Here is a 22,904-nt window from a genome sequence, read left to right on the forward strand (position 1 = left end):
CAGGACAGGCTCCAAAGCTACAGAGAAACCCTGTCTCAAAACAGCCCACCCCCCCAAAAAAAGACTTCCTGGCCTTTAGGGGAGGAATACCCACACCCTTATAGGTTGCCCCTTACCTGTGCCCTGTAAGAAAGCCCAATGAGCTCATGTGCTCACCAAAGCCGTGGTGGAATTGTGCTTGTGTTTGTTGCTAGGTTCTTGGGAGGAGGAGCAGACTCTGCTTCCATCTTCGCCCTGGGAAGGGATTTAGCAACATGCCTGCACACAGAATCTCCACTCTTCTCACTCTTCCTTCCTGCCTTGGGTACTTAGGGCACACTGGAGTCTGATGATCCTGGGGGATCCTTGCCTGAGAGATGGAACTTCACTACTTTACTTTGAGGTACTCAACACTGCCCCCAGGTTCAGCTTAGACTGCTTTCTTTTGGGGGTGGGGGTGCGGACCGGTTTAGAAACAGCGTTTCTCTGTGTACAGCCCTGGCTGTCCTGAAACTCAACTCCAACTCACTGAGATCGGCATGCTTCTGCCTCCTGAGTGCTGGGATTTGAGGTGTGTGCCACCACCGCCCTGTTGATTGCTGACTGATGTGGGATGTCCTTGTCCTGTATATGTGTTGCTTTTATTGGTTGATGAATAAAGCTGTTTGGGCCAATGGCTTAGCAGAATAAAGCCAGGCAGGAAATCAGAAAGGGGGGGGGTGAGGGGCAGAGTCAAGGGGATGCCATGTAGCTGCCGAAGGAGAAGGACACAGTGGAACCTTACCCGGTAAGCCACAGCCTTGTGGCGACACAGCATAACAGAAATGGGTTAATTTAAGATATAAGAGTTATCCAGAGGGGCTGGAGAGATGGCTCAGCGGTTAAGAGCAGGAAGAGACCTGCTCTTCCAAAGGTCCTGAGTTCAAATCCCAGCAACCACATGGTGGCTCACAACCATCTGTAATGAGGTCTGGTGCCCTCTTCTGGCCTGCAGACATACACACAGACAGAATATTGTATACATAATAAATAAATAAATATTAAAAAAAAAAGAGTTAGCCAGAAATATGCCCGAGCTATTGGCCAAATAGTGTTGTAATTGATATAGCTTCTGTGTGTTTATTCGGGTCTGGGCAACTGGAAATAAACAAGGAATCTCCACCTACACCTAAGCTTCTTAGGAAGTCTTCCCAAACACCACTCTGAGAAGCTCAGGCACAGTGAACCTCACAAGCCACCCAGTATACAAGACGGTGGAAGATGCTTCCCTAAGACTTGGCCCTGCGCTCACAACTCCTGAAAGCAGGTGACTCCTTAAGTTTGTGCCAGCTGGAAGGGCGAGACCGCATGGTGCTTAGGGGCGCTTGCTGCTCTTCTAGACTACCCAAGTTTGGTTCCCAACACCCATGTCAGATGGTTCACAACCATCTAGAACTCCAGCTACAGAGGAGTTGACACCTCTGGCCTCCTCACATACTTGTGCTTACTTGCACAAACACACATTTACACATGATTAAAGATAATACAAATAAATCTTTCAAATGATTTGGTGCCTTCAAAGCCTTGCTTGTGTCTCCCCAGTCCGAGCCTTGCCCCAGGCCTCCTCTAAACCCGGAGAGAGTTTGGTTGGCACTCCAATGTGTGTGCTGATGGTATCTCTGCCGTGACTTTTGAAAGACAAAGTAGGTCTGTTGCCCACTGCTAAGCTCCTCGATGGAGGCACCCCTGGTTCTTGCCGGCCCCTTGGCAGCTCACCAGGTACATCACCCAGCAGATATGAGTATAAAACTGCACTGGAAGTGCCTGTCTATTAGAAACCTGTTGGAATGCTTTCAGCAAAAGGGCAGTTATTAGGGGTCAGTGAGGAAGCCCTTAGGCGGGGGTCCTACAGCTTAGGAAGGGGACAGCAGGAGCCGTGAATGCTGTTGCTCCACTCTTCATTGCGACCAATACTTAAGGTGCAAAGGTTGACTTTGAGGTGCAACCTGATGTGCCAGGCCCGTCACATCACATCCACAGCCAGGAAACAGACAGCAAAATGCTGGCATTCCGCTCGTTTTCTCTGTTTTATTTGGTCCAAGTACCTACCGAGCCCACGGGATGGTGCTGTCAACCTCCAGGCTGGGTCAGTCTTCCCCAGCTAACCTCTTTGGAGACACCCCCACAAACATGCCCAGAAAGGTATCTCCTACAGATTCTAAAGTCCAGTCAAGTAGACAATGAAGATTAACCAAAGCATCAGGGAATCCCCTTTCCCCATCCCTATCCTCCCTCTCTGTGCATTTGCCTCCCTCTGGATACTGATAGACTTCCTGTTTCTCAGTTATTTTGGTAGAAAATGGCCTCTGGTTGCAGCTTCCAGGCCAGCTAAAATGTAACTCAAGTATAGAAATAGAGAAAGGGAAGGAGAAAGGAGGGAGAGAAGGGGGAGAGAAGGGAGAGAGAAAATGGGGGAAGATAGAGACTGCTTGAACTTTTTAAATTCCGTTTTCAAAATCTCCATGGAAGGATCTGATTGGCTACTTTGAGCAAGGAAACTATTTTTGGACCAGTTGTCTGCGATCAGAAGGCAATGAAGGAAGGAAGAGGACAATCCTGGGTACCCTGGTAGTGTTCATGACCTCTCCAAAGCTTCATCATGAATGTGATTCAACTCTCAGTTCCTAGTCTCTGTGTCTTAGCCAAACATTCTAAAGTCCTGGGACAGAAAACACACTCTGACAGTTCTGGTCAAGGGACCACCGGAATGGGGAACCAGGGAGAGGAAAGATAATTGGGGTGTTCCGTGCATGAGGACAGTTTCCCGAGCCAGCAAACAGCTGGTGAGTCATACCTAAAGGTGACTGTTACTGTGTAGTTGTTGAATAAATTGATGGAATGATCTCATTTTTTTTTTTTCTAGACAGGGTTTCTTTTGTGTAGCCCTGGCTGTCCTGGAACTCACTATGTAGATCAGGCCGGCTTCAAATTCACAGAGTTCCACCTGCCTCTGCCTCCCCAGTGCTGGGATTAAAGGCGTGCGCCACCAGTGCCGGACTATGATCTCCTTTTAAAGGGGCCAACTGTTCAACACTATTAGCTAAGTATTAGGGAGCTATTGGAAAACACACTCCACTATAGCAATATAGGCCTTGCCTCCTAGAGGAAACTTCTCAGCCTCTCTCAAATTCTTCCTTCTGCCCTTTACTTGATTATCTTCCTGATTATCTTCCCAATTCTACTCCAAACTGCCTGCTGTGCCAGGGTAATTTCCCCGAAGCTACAGGCTTCCCTTTTTTTACTGCCAGCCTTCAGTCAATCTGTTTGAAACCTGACCCGTCCTCTCTCTAAACAGGCTCCCTTCAGGCGAGGGTCAAGGACACTTTCAGACCCAACTCTGACCTTCAGTCCTGAATACCTTGACTCACCTCTGCCCTCTTAGCCTTTCAGCGGTCTCACCAGTCACCTAGTGGCACTGGGTTTTCTTTTGTTTACCCTGGCCCTTTCCATCTCCAACCTAATCCCCACCAGTGAGGAATTTCAGGGCATCTTTCAGTGGCTGAGAGGAAGACAATATGAAAAAGCTATTCTTGGACACCTAGGAATACTGCTGTTCTATGTTTACCAGCCATCTCTACTCAGGGAAGTCTTTGGGAACAATGATACAATCAAAGAGAAACTTAATAATTAACTGAATATTTGCCACCCCCCCCCCCAGCCACAATGCAGAATAGGCTAGACACTGGTCATTTCTGACTGTTCCCCGCCCCCACACCATCAATGCCCAACAGAAGTTTTTTTCTTTTCTTTTTAAAGTTTTATTTATTATGTATACAGTGTTCTGTCTGCATGTAGGCCTGTAGGCCAGAAGAGGGCACAAGATCTCATTACTGTGAGTCACCACGTGGTTGCTGGGAATTGAACTCAGTACCTTTGGAAAGGCAATCAGTGCTCTTAACCTCAAAGCCATCTCTCCAGCCCTGTTTTGGTTTTCAATACAGCATTTCTCAGTGTAGCCCTCTATGTAGACCATGCTGACCTCAAACTCACAGATCCATGTTTCAGTGCTGCTGGGATTAAAGTGAGTGCTTTTAAAAGATAGCTTTTATTTATTTACCTTTTTGTGTGCATTGATGTTTTGCCTGCAGGTGTGTCTGTGTGAGTGCATTGGGTCCCCTGGAACTGGAGTTACAGACAGTTGCAAGATGTCATGTGGGTGCTGGGAACTGAAACCAGGTCCTTTGGAAGAACAGTCAGTGTTTTTAACTGCTGAGCCATCTCTCCAGGTCCCTCAAATAGCAGTCTAAGAAGTCTACTTCTTAGCAAGACAAGAGTCACACCAAACCCAGAAACTGGTTTAGACAGGATTGTAATTGGTAGCCTCTGTCCAAGGCTGGAGTTGCCCAAGTCTGTGTTGCCCTAGGATTTGGTGACCATGTGTGTACACATATGCTGCATGACCTGGCTGAACTGCCTCTTCCAGCGCCAGAGGTAGCCCTTGCCACCTCTCAGGCTGTTCGAAATAATAGGAAGGCTAACTTTTAATCTTGAAAATGTTCTACCCAGGAAAATGGAACTTACTTCATAATCTCCCAAGTTGAGCAAGATTTTCTTTTTGTTTGGGGGGGACAGGTGGGGGAGGTGGGTAAAATTTGCTCAGTCTTCCTGAGTCATGAGAAGTAGAGAGACATGAGTGTCCTGCTGAACTCATGTTTGATCCCCAGTGAAGCCGCACTGTTACCATCTTAGCCCTTGCTCAACATTGACAAAAGCTGTCTCTGACGCTAAGTTAAGCATTTGTGCTCAGAAGCCATTAGAATCACCTGCCTTAAAAGAAATGATTGTGTTTGTGTGAAGGTGTGCGCAGCATGGCAGGTACACAGAGGTCAGAGGACAACTTTTGGGTGGAGGTTCTCTCCTTCCACAGCGAGACTAGAAAAGAACGCCAAACGCCAAACATAGTCATCGATGAGGTCAAGTCAGATCTAATCAGGCAGGTAAGGTATCTGGGTGGAGGCTTCCAGAATTTCATTGATAACCCAATCAATAAGCGCAGGACAAAGGCGAGAGGAACCAGAACTGGATGTGTAGGGCAGTCTGAGAACCTGTTGACACAGGATTTGCATACAAAGGACTTGGTGTGTTCACTGTACTGACAGAATAATCTGATATAGCTTAGCCAAATATCTGGCTAACAGGCAGCCTTGGCCTGCCAAGACATGAATCCCCATTCTCTTGCAAAGGTCAGCCAGGTTGGTTCAGGGGCAGTAATTTCAATTTGTTTGGGATGCTGAATGTCATTAAATCTTTTTGTTTGTTTGTTTGTTTGTTTTTGTTTTTCGAGACAGGGTTTCTCTGTAGCTCTGGAACTAGCTCTTGTAGACCAGGCATTAAATGTTAAGGATGTACAGAATTAATATAAGGATGATGAAGAAGTCAAAGCCATATATAACAGTCATCCCATTATACACACCTTGGTAATAAATAGTGTCTAATTACTATTTTAATATTTGTAAAATTAGAAAATTTATAGTAGAAAAATCTGTCAAAATTTCACAAAAGCCTAAGTTAATGCCCTCTGATGTTATCTTTCACTTACGGAATGTCAGCCATGGCCCGCTAAGTTTCTCTTGCGCCTTGTGAGCGGCTCTGAGTTGCCATCTAAAAGCTCTGGTGACGATAAGAGTGCAGCTCTGAGGTCAGGCTCAGAACTGGTTCCATCTCTTACCGTCTGAATTTGGGCAAATAACATCTACATGTTCTGGTTTCTTTATCTGTCAAATGTACTTATGTGGGCTGCGTCTGAGAAGGAAACGAGAAGGGGAATAAAGTGCGGGCTGGGGATGTTGCTCAGCTGTTAAGACTGCTTGTCTCACATGCAAAAAGTCCTGGGTTTGGTCCCCAGCACACGTTAACCAGGCATGGTAGCACAGGCCTGGAATCCCAGCAACCGGTGGGGGCAGAAGGCTTAGAGGTGGAACAGCTATATAATGGAGGCTAGCCTGGGCTACTTGAGGCCCTGGATAAATAAACGGAGAAGGGTGGAAGTCCTGGATCTAATCAGGAAAGGGCAAAGCACCCTGTCTTAGGGAATGAGGGATGAAGGAAATGTTGAGACCAAAAGACTAACAGTTATTTTGATGATTTTTTTTCTAGCAGGTTGAGAAGATGGAAGAGGAAAAAAGTTCTGAGCAAGAGGAACAGTGTTTGCAAGAACTGCACAATGTCAGAATTCCTAGGCTTATATGACCCAAGGCTTCCTAGGTCTTCTACAGTCTGAGAGAGACGTGGCAGATGAGGTCATCAAAGTACTTAAACTCACCTTCAAAAATTTTAGACATTAGCCTAGGAGTAATGGGATCTAATTAAACATCCCAAGGAGGGAACTTGATTTGGATGATTTGCAAAGAAAAAAAAAAAAAGAGTTCAAGTTGAAGTGTGCAGAATGGAGTAGAGGGGGCAAGTCTAGTGACAGGGAGACCATGAGGCATGAGGTGTCTAAGTGCAGCCTGAACCAAGGAAATGGCAGGTAGCAACAGTCTGAAGGATTTCACTGGATGTCTGGGCACAGGGGCACATCTTTAATTACAGTACCTGGATGGTAAGCACAGTCTCCGAGTTGGAGACCAGCCTGGTCTTTATATCGAGTTTCAGGCCATCCAGGGCTACATACATAGTTGAGACCCTGCCTCAAAAGTAAAGAAATAGAAAAGATTGCACGGAGTGTGGAAAGTTGAGGTAAAGGAGTAGGAATTGTTCCCACAGCGATGGGTGGGATCTTCGACGCTGTTTTAGAAGGCATCAAGGAAAAAAAAAAGATATTCAATTTTTGAAGAAAACGTTAGTAAAAACGGATGCTTCCTTATTTGTTAAGCTGTTTTCTGACACCCTCTGGGACATTTTAAAATTATCTAGGGTGCATAAAAATTTCCAGGAAGTGTTAAAAATGCAGGCTCTCGGGGTAACAGCTGAGATTCTAGGTGATTCTGATGGTGGGTGACTCCTGATGACAAAAAAAAACCCAACCCAAACCCTCATGTCTCCAACTTCATTTGTTAGGCATGCAACTTAAGTCCAAAGGCTTCAAGTAAAGCTCAAAAAAAAAAAAAAATAGCAAGGGCAAGAATTTAATTTTTAATTTTTATTTTTTAAAAAGGGCCTTGGTTTGCTAACAGGTGCACTTCGGAGCCCCCACAACAGCATCCAGTACAGAAGGCGTTCATTAGAAATGTTCATCTAATAACGAGGGAATAAATTACCATATTGCTTTGTACTAAACTTTTTCGCTGAAAGGTCTGGTTAGGCCTTTGAATGAGAGAAGGAAGTCTCCTTTCAGAGAGGGGGTCGAGGCTGCGACCCAGGCCGCGCGGAGGAAAATGTGGGGGAGTCCCTTTGGAGCGGAGGTCCCAGTTCCCCGCGCCGGGGACTGAGCGGAGTCCCCTTCGGATTAGCAACCATTTTGGGCCGCATGAGACTCTCGGCCGCCGCGGCTCCGGTTCGCTCATCCAGACGCCTCCCGGTCCCGGCCCCAGCTAACGCTGCACAGCGGCACGAGAGGCCGACGAGGCGGCCGGGGGCTGCGAGGGCACCTCCGAGAGCCCCCTCCCCGGGGTCGCCAGAGCCGCGCCAGCCTCGCCATCATGGCGGTCTCCGGGCGGGGAAGCTGAGCCGTGCGTCGCGTGCGTGCCTCTTCCCTCCCCTCCCCCTCCTCGGCGGCGGCGGCGGCGGCAGAGGCGGCAGCGCTCGCCATTGCCGCTGGTGGCAGGAGGCTGCGAGGAGCCGGCGCGGTCGCAGTCTCCACGGCGCAGGCCCACGGTAGCGCAGCCGCTCTGAGGTGAGTGCCCTACCGCGCAATCTCCAGCTATTTCAGCCCCGGCGCAGCCGCAACACGCCGCCCGCCCGCCGGCTGGCCGGCCCGCCCCGCAGCCGGCACCCTGCCGCCCCCGGCTCGGGGCCTGGGCCCCCGCCGGATTCGGCCTGCCTGGGGCGGGGGACCCGGGCCCGGCCCAGCCAAACCGCCACCCCGAGGATGCGCAGGCCGCACTAGGCCCCAGGCGTCCTGGCGGGCTCGAGAGGGAGGTGGCTGCCCTCCCGAGAGCCCCAGGGTTCCGGCCTCCCCTGCCGCCTCGGGTTCTCCGGGCCGCGGCCTTCTCCCCGCCGTGGAACCCCGGGGCCTGGCCTTCCCCCACGGGCTCGGGAGCGGGCGGCCCGGGAGAGCGCGCCGGGCCCGGGAGCGGGAGCTGGGTGGGCTGCGCGGGACCGGAGCGGCGGCTCGGCTCTCGCCCCCTCGACTCTTCCCGGGTCTCGTCTGCCGGCGGCGCGGCCGGCCGGGCGGGGCGCGGGAGTGGCTGTCTCTGGCGGGAGAAGGAGGCTGGTGGCTCGGCCGGGCGACCTCCGAAGCTTCCCTCCCACCGGGGTGGCGTGGGCTGCTTCCCCAGGTGGACTTGGGGGCGCTGAATATGGCGCGCTGCCCACCTTCCTGCAAGTTGGGATGAGGCGCCTAGGCGGCAGTTCGAGGAGGAGGGCGCAAAGTCCTTTTGTACGCAGAAATAAGGAGCGACATTGTGTTTTCCTCCACGGCGGAGATGCCCACCGAGGGGTCTGGGTTCTTCCCTGGCCTGGCGTGGTGGTCCCCGGGGTAGGGGAGCGGGGAGGTGGCGCACCCCTCGGAAAGAACGGAACCTTTGCCTCAATTAAAACGGGGTCTGGGCTGGGGATGGTCTTGTGCTTGATCCTGTCCCGCATCCCAGGCTTTCGTGGATTCAGGGGTTTGCCATTGCATGTTTTGTAGTGATGATGTCCACTGCGTTTCTCACCTGTTGTGTCATTGCTGCTGGTCCCAAACTTGGTGCACCTGACTGCCCACTAGAACTTGAAATTGTTAAATTATCTTAATGTTGTTAGGGCTTCAAAGGCTATCCGCTCTGACCAGTTGGAGGAGCTGTTAACAGTTCATCCCATCTTCCCAGCCATTAAAATATCGTGTACTAATTGTTTACGTTAGAGTTGGTATCGGTTGGGCCGAATTCTTTTCCCTAGGCAGAGCAAAAATTCACATTTTACTGAGTTTAAACGGTGTTTTGGGATGAAAGTTAGTGGGAGTGAACCTGTCAGTTGGGACAGTGCTCTGGAGGAGAATGGAAACGCTTTTGTCCTGGGAGGAGTGGTCCTTTTCCTAGTCTTCAGCCATTCCTCTTAAATTCTTTTCTCTTAGGTCTTGAACACTAAGTTATTGGATTGTTCCTCACTCAAGGGAAGAGAAGAGGGGATCATTGGAGAAACTTTTTTTATAGGTGTGTTGGTTTTGCTTTGTTTTTGTTTTTTTTTTATTCAGTTGTGTCCTAACTTCTTAACATTGTTTGAAAGTTCTTGACCATAAGGTAGCAAAAATATTAGTTATGAGCACGAAAGGAAATATATAGTCATACTGTGTATTTACTTTTTATTTGGGTGCTGAATTGTGTGCAGATTTTGGGGGGGGCTTTTTTTTTCCCTCTGTTTTTTGTTCTGTGCTTGGGAATCTAACCCAGGGCATTGGACGTGCAAAGAACCAGTTGCTGCTAACTTACACTGACAGCCTTGTTTTGTTTTGTTTTTCTTTTTCCTGATAGGAGTTAGATTGTTTCTTTCAGTTGGGTACTTGATCCAAACAAAAATAAAATAATAATCAGATTGTGAGTCTTTTAGACCACCTTATTTAAAGTCTCTTGACTTCATCATAATCTCAAACTCAACGTGCAGAAGGGAAAATGACTTTCTGCCCAGTAGTAAGTGGTTTATATTCTCTTTAGCCAAGACTAGCCTACTGAAGCTAGGTGTTTTCACGAAAAATACTGTTAAAAGAACCTATAGAATTATAGAAGAAATTTTAGATTTCCCTCGATATTCATATATATGTCAGTGGAATCCAAGGTTGTGGCTTTTTTTTTTAAATTAAGGCATAATACACACCCGTTGCTAATTTACTTAAGGAGGTGAAGGCCACTTAAATAAATGCATGAATTGTTATTGCTGGTATACTGCAGGTTTAACCAGACCCCTGGGTTGTCTATTCAAAGCATTTTATGTGAAACAATCACAAGCAGGTGACTTTTAAGGAAAAATGAAGGTTCTTGTGACTTAGAATTACATTTTTGTATCGTGGTTATATATAGCATAGTGTTGATCATCCTGGAACTTGTAGAGACCAGGCTGGCCTCTAAGGATCTGCCTCTCTGCCTCAGTGGATTAAAGGCGCGCACCACCATGCCCAGCTGACAGTTCTTTATTTTTGCAATAAGACATTTTAGTAAATGTTTGTTGGAATAATAGTGATGATGAACAACAATTATTGAAGTTGGATTTTGTTTCAGAACAAAAAATCAGCATAAAAAGGCCTGTTGATTTATTTTTGTTTGGGTGGGGGAGATAATCTGTCAGTCTTAGGACACTCCAGGAAGTTTACCTGTCAGCGGCCATCAGTGCAGCGCACCATGCTGAAACACACTTGCTCATCCTCTCAAAGTTGGAGGCTGAGGGGCACTCTGCTGCTGAGATGTCCTGTCTCTCCAGAAAATGAGATCTTTTACTCATTTACTCTGGGACTGTGTATGAGACTCGTAGACACACATACATACTTGCATACATGCACTTGTGTGTACACGTATATATTTTGAAAATCAGTCTCCCAAACATTAGGCTGTGGTCTTGTGAAAGGCATTAAGGAAATGCTCTGTTACAGTGTTAGAGTTATTTGTACTTTTTTGAGTTCATTAGAACATGGGAGCATTTTTTTAAGCCCAAGCTTCCCAGACAATTTTCCACCATCCCTTAGTAAACTAGCAACAGCTAAAATAAAAAGGCACGTTTCTAAGTTTCTTTCAGAAATACACTGTTTGGGGCCTGGTGGTATAGATCAATGGTAGAAGGAGTGCTTAACTTCAGCAGGGCATTGGGTTCTCTAGCACCAGAAGAGTTGCTTGGACTAAGTCTAGTGGGTTGTGTGTGTGTCTTGTGTATTATGTATCATAGTTTCTTATTTTCTTAAAATTTATATATATATGAGTGTTGAGTCTGTGTATATGTCTGTGCATGCCTGGTGCTGGGGAAGCCAGAAGAGGGCATCACATCCCCTGGAACTGGATTTGCGACAGTTATGAGCCGTCATGTGGATACTGGGAACCAAACTTGGGTCCTCGAGAATAGCAGTACATACTCTTTAACCACTGAGTCACCTCTTCAGATCTCTTTTTATTTTTTGATTATGTGTCTGTGTGCTTAATGTATCTGTGCTTATATATGGGAATGCACATGTGAGTACAGTTGCCTGTGGAGTCTAAAGGAGGGCATCATCTCCTGGAGCTGGAGTTACAGGTGGTAGTGACCTACCCAGCAAGAGCGCTATGGTCCTCTGGAAGAGCAGGCAGTGCTCTTAACCACTGAGCCAGCTCCAGAATTTGTGTATCCTTGACTGGCCCAGAACTTGCTGTGTAGCTAAAGTTGACATTGAATTTTTAATCCTTCTGCTACCACCTTCCAAATGCTGGGATTAAAGGTGTGTGCTTTTCTGTATGATTGGCAAGCACTTTAAACATTTGAGCTACATCCTAGCCATTGGTTAATACTTGACCATCATTATTCTAAGGTGAACAGGCTGAAGAGAAATAGGAATTGAAACAAACAAATTACAGGCATTTTCAGATCACAGCTACACAAAACTGTTGGAAACTTTGAAGTTACTTTAATGTATGTGGTGAAAATTTGGAAAGTGACTTTGTTTTTTGACTGCTCAAGGAAAGTAAATTGTGTGTCTGTGTGCGCGCGTATGTGTGTGTGTGTGTGTGTGCGCACGTATGTGTGTGTGTGTGTGTATATCTTGGATTATTACCCTCCCCCATACAGTTGAGAATTAGGTTAATGTGTTTCAACCTCTCTCTAATTTACTTGTTATCAAGACATCAGAGGCTTCATTATGTGGTCCTTATGCCCAAGCTGTATGCATATATGTTAAGACCATTTTTTAAAGCGCCTGGTTTTACTGCTGGCAGTTGGAAGCTTTTTGGAACTTAAGAGAGTGCTACTGCTGCTGCTCCTGAATGTTAATGTCAGGCTGGCAGCTAAGCTACAAAGAACAAGAGGAAGTGAAGAAATGTCTCTGTGAAACATTGCTGAAAGCTGTTAGGCAGTGGACTAGAAGTGGGGAGCAGGAAACACAGAGCTGCATTCTTGTTTTATGTTTAAAAGAGAGTGAAACATATCTCCCCCCATTGAAAATTAAACTCAAGTGTGGCCTCACTTGAGAGTTTTGCTATTGTCAAACTAAATTAAAGACAGTCTGTATTTTAGACCCATTTGAGGTACAGAGTCACAAACCTTGAGCCTTATCCAGGAGGGGAAAGATGAGCTCAACTCTTCTACAACTTGTAGAAACTAAAACAGGGTAAAGAAAGTGGTTTGGGAATAGGGGGGAGTTTGTTTGGAGGAGGGACCATGACACAGGGAAAACAGAAATTAGGTAAGATTTTATGTGTATTAAATAGAGTTAGAGAAGGACTGAGAGGCTGGAGGGAGGCTATAACAGCAGTTTGATCTGAGAAATAGCGAGTGGATTTTACTTGTACTTGAAGAATATAGAAAATGAAATTTCCACTTGGAAATTTGAGTGGGGAAATTTGGGAGGTTGGTAATCGGCACTCATGAGTAGAGATGGATTTCTGTAGGCATCCGGGCCATAAGGGGGTTTCAGCAGAGCGGTCGTTCTGGTTTTAACTTTGTGTTACTGGTGCTGAGAGTGCCCTTCATCTCTTCAGACACAAATGTATCTTGAGTTTTGAAGATTTATGATATTAGTATGCTAAATATATTCTATAAAGTTTTTAGTTCTGAAGTTCAGGGATGTATTGTAACTGTATAACTCTGAGTCTTGAAATGACACGCAAAATTTTGTGTGTCTAATCCCTATTTCTGAGAAGGACCCAGTCTTTTAGAAGATTCTTGGGGGCTCTTGACACACAAAAGTCAAGGGCCTTTTCAGTAATGTTAATGATGAAATCCAGTGATGGTTGTGTTGCCAGTTGGCTGAAATAAGTTCCAGGGAGGGACTTTGAGTGGGCCTCTTAAGTGAGGAGATCTGCTCTGAGGTACTTAGAGGTGGAGTGGGGACACTTGATCTCTATAGCTTTTGAACCTGTCCTAGAACTGGCTTTGTAGACCAGACTGGCCTCAAACTTAGAGATCGATTGCCTCTGCCTCACAAGTGCTGGGGTTAAAGGTGTGAGCCACCACCACCTAGTTTAGCTGACATTGTTTATAGGCTGTCCTGCAGAAATGCTGGTAAATATAGGAGTGATGGATAATCTTAAAGAGAAAGTTTGTGTTAATTACTTTTGACACATAATTATACTGATTTGGGGCTGTAGTTGTATTGACTTACGTGTAAACAATATACAATATTCCAGTCAGAGTAGTTAGCTCATTCAACATCGAAAACATTTCTTTATGTTGTAAATACTCAAAATCCTCTTTCCTACCTATTATGGTTGCTGTACTATGCGGTAGAACATAGGAACTTCAGCCTAGTTGTATTTTTGTGCCTGTTAGCCAACCTTTGTGTATCCTTTTTTGCTACTCCCTTCCCTTCCCTCTGGCAACCACTCTACTTCTTACTTTTCACATGTGGTATTTATCTTCCTGTGCCTGGCTTTTTTCACTTGTTATAACAGGTCATGCATGCTGCTCTAAAGTAGACTATTGGATGCGCTAATCCACGAGGATCCAAACTGAAGAAAGTATTTTGTAGATTCCTTAGGGCCCCTTTCTTTTTTCTTTTGTTCTTTGTCTTTAAGTAGATGGGAAATAAAAGTCTTAGTGATCAACTTCCCATATAAAAAAGCCCACATATCACAGAATCAACCAGGGTTTGCTAAGTAGGTGAACCATTACTGACCCAGCATCTCAGCCTACAGTGGACTTCAGGTACTAAATATAAGGAAGAAGTGGTCTTAGTCTATCGCTAATTGTGTGACTGTTGAAAATTTACTTTTCTTTAATTCTTGGCTTTATAAAATTTCTTCTAAATAAAAGTTACTTCTAAAATAAATTGAGTCTGGCATGTTAATAACTATACTTACTGAATGTAAACATACATGTAATATGAATTCACTATAGAAAAGTAAAAGAAACATAACCCTACCATGTAAAGAACACTTTAATATATTTGATTTTAATTTTTTAAATTATTATATTTGTGGGGAGGGTTAACTCAAGTTCTCAGACTTGGTGATAGGATCAATAGGTGAGCAGTTGCCAGCTCAGTAGATAGGATTCCAGATCATTCCTAAGCATGCGTGTGTACACAGTACTCATATCACTGTATTTGACAGAGAATAATAGCGTGTATACTGACCTAGATCATCTTTAGTGTATTTGACATCACCAATTTATTTTTGTCCTGAAAATATTTTCTTTTATTTTCTTTTTGAGACAGGATCTCTCTATGTAGTCCTGGATGTCTTAGATCTCTCTCTCTCTCTCTCTTTCTTTCTTTCTTTTTTTTTGTGAACTGGGCTGGCTTTGAACTCGGATATCCTTGAGTTGCTGCCTCCAGTGTGCTGGGATTAAAGGCACTACTATACCTGACTTTCTGAAATATTCCTTCTCTCCCTCCCTCCTTTTCTTCCTTTTATTTTTTTTCCTCTTTGAGACAGGGTTTCCCTGTGTAACAGCCCTGAGTATCCTGGATCCCAATTTGAAGACTAGGCTGGCCTGGAACTCCCAGAGATCCACCTGCCTTTGCCTTTCCTTGTGCTGGATTAAAGGTGTGCACCACCACACCTAGTTCTCAGATATTCTTACTGGGACAGCAGCAGATTCTTTTGTTTAGTGGGAGAAAGCATAACCTTTTTCTCCCCAAGTGTGTATTTGTTCCTTTCAGTGCTGTTTGTCTGCTCTCTGGCTGAGGTAAGGGTGACTTGGAGTCAGGGTCAAGGGTGTTCCAGGAGGGCTCAGTGAAACTGTGCTTCTACTAACCTCAGTTTCTCTTCTGCATTGTCTTATATTGTCTACTGCCATTCAGCCTGTTTGCCATACTAGCATACAAGACACAAGCAGTTTAGCAGCACATCTAACAAGAGGTACAGTAAAATACAGCTTAAAGAGGTTTTTTTGTGATACATTGTAAAGACTTAACGGTGGGTGGCATTTGTGGGACTGGAGAAGAGTTGCTCTTGCTTAGTAGGTGATAAGTGCTGCTGCACCTTAGTGGGCACTGTTGAATAAATGGGGTGCACTTAGACTAGGCTACATTTATGAAAAGAATTTCTTCAATAAGTTATTTATTACCACTTTTTAAACTTTTTTACTCTTGGAACACTAAGAATAAAACATGCATTAAGCTGGATGTAGTGTGCATGCTTAAATCCCAGCACTCAGGCAGAGGCAGGAGAATTGATGCAAACTTGAAGCAAACTGATGTGTGTAGTGAGTTAAGGCTAATCAGGGATACCTAGTGGGACACTTTCCACAACCCAGAGAAATTTACTCTGCCCATACATTGAACATACAGTATTGTAGATCTTTTTTTGGGGGGTGGTGGTTCAAGACAGGGTTTCACTGTGTTGTCCTGGACGTCCTGGAGCTCAATTTGTAGACCCTGGTGATCTTGAACTCAGAGATCTATCTGCTTGCCTTCCTTTGTCTCCCAAGTGCTGGGATTTAAGGTGTGACCCACCACTGCTTGGCTAGTGTTTTATATCTTTATTCCATTCATCTATTTTCAAATTTTAAAAATGTTTAAGATTTTATTTTATTTTTTGTTTAAAACCCATATAAACTGGGCATGGTGGCATAATCTTGTCTATATTCTGTAGTAACTTTAGTAGGGTTGGAAGTTCAAGGTCAACCTGAGCTACTCAGGGAGTCCAAGACCAATGTGGGCCATATGAGATTCTGCTTAAATAAATTTCACTCAGCGTATTTTAGTCTAGACCTACACAAGGTTACGTTAATATCACTATCATCTACCTCTGCCTACTGTCCCACTTAAAGTCCAGGGATTGTTATCTTGTAATGACAGTGCTACAGAGCTGCCTTCTGGATCTTTCCTGAAGGACCTCACAGGCACTGAGATCTGTTTCCTCAGAAAATGTACATAGTGGCTTATTTACCTTTTTATTTTATTCATTTATTCTTTTTTTTTTGCTGTTGGTAAGCAGAAAATACACTATGAACATTTACTCAAGTATTAAAAATCTTTTGGCTTTAGAATTACAAGACATATAATTGTAAAATTACATACATGGATACACGTGGTTAAGAAAAGTCTGGAAAATGAAAGCGTTTGGGTAAAACCCTTGGGGAAATGATAGAGCTGAGAGCTGAAGGTAGAAGAAACAGTAGCAGTCAGGTTCAAGGAAACATGACTGCTACAAAATGAATTTTGTCTTTATCCTCAGTTTGTTGGGAATATGATTAGGTCTATGAAGTTAGAGAAGATCCAGAGCTAAACTTGGAGGCACATGCCTGTTAATTCCAGCATACATGGAGGCAAGATCGAGTGAGTGTCTTCTCAAAACGAGAGTGTATGATGGTGACACTTTTTATACCAGCACTGGGGAGGCAGAAGCTGACAGATCTCTTGGGAGTTGGTCTACAAAGCAAGTTTCAGGATAACATGGGCTACACAGAGAAAACCTGTCTTGAAAAACAACAAAAAAGTTTTCTATTTCTCTTCAAGCATATTCAGTGACAGTCTAACTATTGCCTGTCAGAAGTTCAGCTACTCTTTGAGACCTTGAGGTGGTTAGAAATTCAGGCTTGGGATGCTAAAACCACCTGACAGGCAAGCCCATAATTCCCAGGGCCCACATACGAAAGTTGTATGCTGTGGTGTGCATCTGTAATCTTGGAACTTCTACCAAGCATATTCCTGCCCAGACACTCACACAAAAATATTTTTTTAAAAAGATGTATTTATGGGTGCTTTACTTGAATGTATGTTTGCATTCTAGAAGAGGGCATCAATCCCATTATAGACAGTCATGAGCCACTGTGTGGTTGTTGGGTATTGAATTCAGGACCTCTGGAAGAACAGCCAGTGCCTTTAGCTGCTAAGCCATCTCTCCATCCCCATATACAAATATATTAACATACACATCCATGTGTGTGTGTGTGTGTGTGTGTGTGTGTGTGTGTGTGTGTGTGTGTTTCAAGACAGGGTACAAAAGTATTTTTTAATCTTTTTTAAAATGATATATTTTTCACTTTATGTGCGTTGATATTTTGCCTACATGTATATCTGTGCAAGGGCATTGGATCCCCTGGAGGGAGAGTTACAGGCAGTTGTAAGATGCCATTTGGGTACTGGAAATTGAACCCAGGTCCTCTGGAAGAATTGCCAGTGCTCTTAACTGCTGAGGCATCTCTCCAGCTCCACAAAAATATTTTTAAAGAAAATATAATTTTAACTGAAATTGCATCTTGGAACTTTTTTCTGTGGATCTTCTGTTCTTTAAGGTTTCCAAAAACAAGTCTAACTTACATTTTTTACACTAGTGTCTCCATTCTAGTTCAGATATCCTATGTCCTGTAGCCTTCCTGGGAAGAGAAGCAGGTATAGTTAGAAAAGTAAAGTTGGGAAGCAAGGGCTGTAGTACTCTCCGAGTACTCCGAGAAATTGATAAAAGCTTAGTGCTTTGAAAGAAATGTATCTCACAGCTCCAGAGAGATGGGTGAATGGGTAAAGTGATCGCGGCACGAGCTTTGGAGCAAAAGTTGGGGTACTTTGCTCATATAGCAGCTGGGCCGGAGGCAGAAGTGGAATCCTAGGGTAAACTGGCTAGTGAGACTAGTTGGAACTGACCAGCTCTGGGTGTGACAAGAGACCCTGTGTCTGTGAAGTGGAGCTCCATTGAGGAAGACACCTGGCATCAACTGGATTGTCACGTACATGTACCCATCATGCATGCATATCTGGAACTACACTTGCAATTACATACATACCACACACAGACAAATTATGAGCATTGTAAAAAGCTTTTGTTTAATGTGGGTTGTATTTTTGATATTTGCCATGTTAAATACTAAAATGGATATTTCAAAAATGTTAATTTAAAACTACAAATAGTAAGCATACAACATGTTGAAATTTTTTTTATTTCTTTGGTTTAAAGTATAAGGATATATCTCCATCAGATCACACACACACACACACCACAAATTGGGTATTTAAGAGCCTTTTTAGGTGCTTGTGAATATTATTTTCTTAGATATTAAACCCAAACGGCGTAACATTAGCTTCTTGAACATGAGGTATAAAGTAGAGTACGAACTCATTTAAAATCTATGGATTGTCACACACTTTGGATGCATGTTTGCTGTGACAGCCTGACTGTTGTCCCACTGCCTACAATCCCTAGGCTCATGTGATGCATCTGTGTCCCTCTTGCTGGACCTGTCACCGAGCCTAGCCAGAATGGGTCTTTCAACTCAAGAATGATCTTGTGGTATCTGACAAGGGAAATTTGGAAAATAGTTTACTGAGTTACGTAGATCTTGTAAATATTGACACAAACATTTATTAATAACTCCATTATTTAATCAGAAAAGACTTTTAAGTAATGAAAAGTTATCAGGTTTACTGGAGCAGATAGAAAAATTTCCAAAATTCTGACTATCACTTGTATATCTGACACTTCAAGTGATAAAGGTTCACTTTAAGTTGTTGAGAAAAAATCCTGTGCAGGACTTAATGTTATGTAGTTTATTGGCCATTTTATCAAAGAAAAGTGATAATTGGGAGAAAAATGTTGCTATTTTTGTTTGCAGCTCAAACCATGCCTCACCATGCTTTGGTGACCTGTAACTGCTGTCAGAAGGACAGAATACTTGGTGCACACTTTGCAGTGTTGAGCAGAAGCATGAAAGGTGTTTGAACTGGTAGTATTTGGAACCAAGTAGAGTGGTTCACACCTGTTGTGTGTGTTAACCCAGTACTCAGGAGGCTAAGACAGAAGGATTATTGTGAGCTCAAGGCCTACATAGTGGGTTCCAGGCCATCAGGGACTGTCTCAACCCAAATAAAGATGGTGTGTTGACATTTAATCCCAGCACTCAGGAGGCGATTATCTGTGAGTTCAAGGCCAGCCTTGTCTGCATTTGAAGTTCCAGATCTGCCAGGGCTACATAGTGGAACCCTATCCCCCCAAATTAAATAAATTTTGCTCTTTCATCAAGTGCATGCTTAAATCAAACAAACCTCTTCCTCCTTACTATGAGCAGATGAAAATGAAGATTATAATGGCTACTAGTCAGTCAACTGTGGCACTGTTGCATCGAATTGTTCTGTTGGTACTTTTACCCCACTTTTGCTGCTACATTTTGAATGTTAATTCAAACGGGGGGGGGGCGTTGGGCACCTTACTTGCCATGCAAGGTTTGTTTTGTTTTGTTTTTTTTTTTAGATTTATTTATTATGTATAGTGTTCTGCCTGCATGCCAGAAGGCGGCACCAGATTTCATTTAGATAGTTGTGGGTGCTGGGAAGTGACCTTAGAACCTCTGGGAGAGCAGCCAGTGCTCTTAACCCCTGAGCCATCTCTCCAGCCCCATGGAAGTAGTTTTAACACCATTAATTCCTTGAAAGAGTCTGAGACCCCTCCGGTTCCATGGTCACTTACAGACTGATCCTGAACTTGATACACAGAAAATATGGTACGGACAAAGCTCACTGAGTTTTGTGGGCAACCTTATGTCCATCCAGGCAGCCTGATTGGACAGCGGAGTTTCTGCTGCTGCTGTGACAGCGGTGTGAGCAAACAGAATGTAGACTGTATGTCTCCATACCTCCGACCATGACAAATACAGTTTGATAATTTTTCACTGCCAACATTTCAAGCCTTGTTAAGGTTCTATTAATGCTTCTATTTTTGTCTAGTTTGGTAAGGTGGGGTGCCCTTGTAAATGGAGGCTACTCTTTTGTTTTCCAGTGTCAGAGGTAGCTATAAATATTCTCCATCCTGCTGGTCCCCCTGGACTGGTTTCTCCCTACCCGCTGTGTTCATTAGCTTCTGCAGCCACTTATGAAATAAACATTTTGAGGATTAACATTAATTATATACTCATAGGCTCAGGCACATTCCTGGCTAGCTCTTATATCTAAAATTAACCCATTTGTATTATTTTATATTTTACCACAAGGCTCGTGGTTTGTTACCTCTTGCTTCTTAGATGGCTACATGGCTTCTGCCTGACTCTGCCTTTTTTTCTCTCTGCATTCAATTTAGTTTCCCCACCTACCTATATTCTGCCCTGCCATAGGCCAAACCTGTTTCTTTATTAACCAGTGGTAATCAAACATTCATAGCATACAGAGGGGAATCCCACGTCAGCTCATCAAGTAGGATGGAGCTGATCAGAGAAGCAAACACCAGTTTGAAGTTCACAATAAAGGTCATTATTGTGTTGATTTGTTAAAGTCTGTTGATAAGGGACCACAGAAGGTGAAATGTGACCCTCATTTTTATTTTTCCTGATGCGTTAGTACACAGTGCTGCTTCTTTCTGGTTTTCTAAACAATCCCTCCTTTCATTGTTCTTGGTGGAGTTGGTTTTAGGGAACATTGTTTACCATAAATCTTTATGATCTTTGGATTTAAAGAAGCTGTTTCTTGAAGAGGGTGGGCTGTAATTTAGTGATGGAGTGCTTACCTGGTGTTTGCAGGCCCTGGCAATCCTCACTCTGAAAAAAGCACTTGGAAGGAGGGCCTTTGGGAAGGGAATTAGAACAAAGTATAGTACGTGTCAAGATGCCTCTATGAAGCTCATTACTCTGTGTTTACCTACAAAATTAATTATAAGATGCTGGGCGGTAGTGGTGCATGCCTTTAATCTCAGCACTCAGGAGGCAGAGGCAGAAGCAGGCTGATCTCTGTGTGTTAAAGGCCAGCCTGGTCTACAACAGTTAGTTTTAGTACAGCTAGGACTGTTATACAGAGAAACACTTGTCTTGTTAAAAAAAAAAAGTTATTATGAGAAAGAATCTGGGAGACTGGAGAGATGATTTAGCAGTTAAGAGCACTGACTGCTCTTCTGGAGGACCTGGTTCATTCCCAGCACCCACATGGTAGCTCACAAGTGTCTGTAACTCCAGCTCCAGGGGATCTGGAACATGCACACACAGACATACATGTAAGTAAAATATCAGTGGACAAAAAGAAAGGAAGGAAGGAAGGAAGAGATTACATAGGCTAAATTTTATTTCATCCTCACAGATATAAAAATTGAGTAAAGACATTGCTTCAAAACAGGAATTGTTGATTTATTCTCTTAATAGAAATTAATGAAGGGATTGGCTATTGCAAATATTTCTTAAAGTAAGATTTACTTATTTTATGTATAGGGAGGCCTTGTCTTCATATACATCTGTCTGCACATCAGAAGAGGTCATCTGTTCCCATGAGACTACAGTTACAGATAGTTGTGAGCTGACATGTGCTGCTGGGAATTGAACTCAGGTCCTCTGAAAAAGCAGCCAGTGCTGTGCTCTTAACCGCTGAGCCATCTCTTCAGCCCCCTGAGTAAGAGTTTTATATCACAAAATTGTAGTGCCAGTAAGATGACTCAGTGGGTGAAAGCACGTGCTGTGCCTGCCTGAGAGCCTGGGCCTGATTGATGCCTTGGTGGAAGGAGAGAATCAACGTCCTACAGTTGTCCTCTGACCTCCACATGTGTGCTGAGGCACATGTCTGAACACACATATGCACGGTAATAAAAATAAAATTGTGTGCGTGTGTGTGTGTGGTAAGAGAGACAGAGCGAGTGAGCGCTGGGCATGGTGGCTCACCTGTAATCTCAGCACTTGGGAGGTAGAGGCAATAGGACCAGGAATTCAAGATCATCCTTATCTTAAGTCTAAACCTCTCCTGGGGTACATGAGGCCCTGTATTACCCAAGGGGGGGAAATCAATTAAAAAGTTTATATTATAACTTGATCAAACTGATACAGTATTTAAGCTGGTTTATGAGAGGCATTTTTATGTGCTATTGTAATTTTGCTTAATCTTTATTCATAAAGTTAAGTGAGATTATAGCAAGAAACCTGGAAACATCTTTGAATATTTCTGAGTTTTCCTTAGAACTTGAGTTTTAGAGGAGAATCTATTTAATTTTTTTCTTGGCTTCTACCTGGTTTCTATAGAATATATAAGATAAACTAAAACCACCTGGTAACCAGGAAAGCAATACTGATTCTACTTTAATAGAATTAGCTTAACTACAAAAGTAAAATGAATAGCCCCAAGAAATCCCTGATGTCATTTGTGTGAGCACTTCTTATTAGATAGTGAATAAAAAAATCTTACATCCATATAAACCACAGATCTGTGTAGTATTAAATAATTTACCCGTTCACTGTGGGATACCTTTGTGCTTAAGAGACTATTCCTTTTTCTTATCGTTGGTGTTTTTGGCAAAGGACAGAGTGATAAGATGACATCCTGTCCACTTTTAGTATGAGAGCCTTCATCTACCTGCCTGCATTTTTTATAATCTCCGTCACTTAAATAACACATACCTCTGTTTTGGTTTTAGGTGACTGTTATGGTCTTTATTTCTGTAGGGATGAGTGTTAAAATCGAAGGTGGAAATAATGGTAGATCTAAAACATCCTGTTTTACCTCCCCTACCCTTACCTTTAGAACTGTTTATGTGTGTCTGAGTGTATGCACACTTGGCCAGTGCTTTTACTGCTGGCCTATCTTTAGCCTCCATTTTATTATTACTACTATTGCCAAGGGGGAGTCGTGTGCTACAGTGTCTGTATGAAGGTCAGAGGACAACTTTGTGGGTCCTGGGGTTGACTCTGGTTACATGGCTTGCTGGACAACTGCCTTTACCCACTGTGCCATATTGCTTGCCATCTGTTCACCACTTGTACCCGGTCTCAAGACAAAGGAAAATCATAAAGGATACTAA

At 43.9% G+C, this 22,904-nt stretch overlaps 1 protein-coding gene across 9 annotated transcripts in view; it reads left to right on the plus strand.

Annotated features, from left to right (window-relative positions):
- Positions 1-7,670: 7,670 nt before the first annotated feature.
- The window catches only part of Nrf1 (nuclear respiratory factor 1), a 106,978-nt gene continuing 91,744 nt past the window's right edge, over positions 7,671-22,904 (plus strand). For 7 of the 9 annotated variants that reach the window (XM_085683926.2, XM_085683929.2, XM_085683927.2 and 4 more), the window contains exon 1: positions 7,671-7,792. The gene's annotated coding sequence lies outside the window, so the exon portion shown is untranslated. Of the gene's footprint in view, positions 7,793-8,374; positions 8,498-9,172; positions 9,252-22,904 lie in introns of those variants that run through there. The other 2 variants (XM_085683922.2, XM_085683923.2) reach the window with 2 other exon arrangements.

This window comes from Myodes glareolus, chromosome 25 (genome assembly GCF_982192425.1).
Source record: "Myodes glareolus chromosome 25, mMyoGla1.1, whole genome shotgun sequence".
NCBI classification, from domain to species: Eukaryota; Metazoa; Chordata; class Mammalia; order Rodentia; family Cricetidae; genus Myodes; species Myodes glareolus.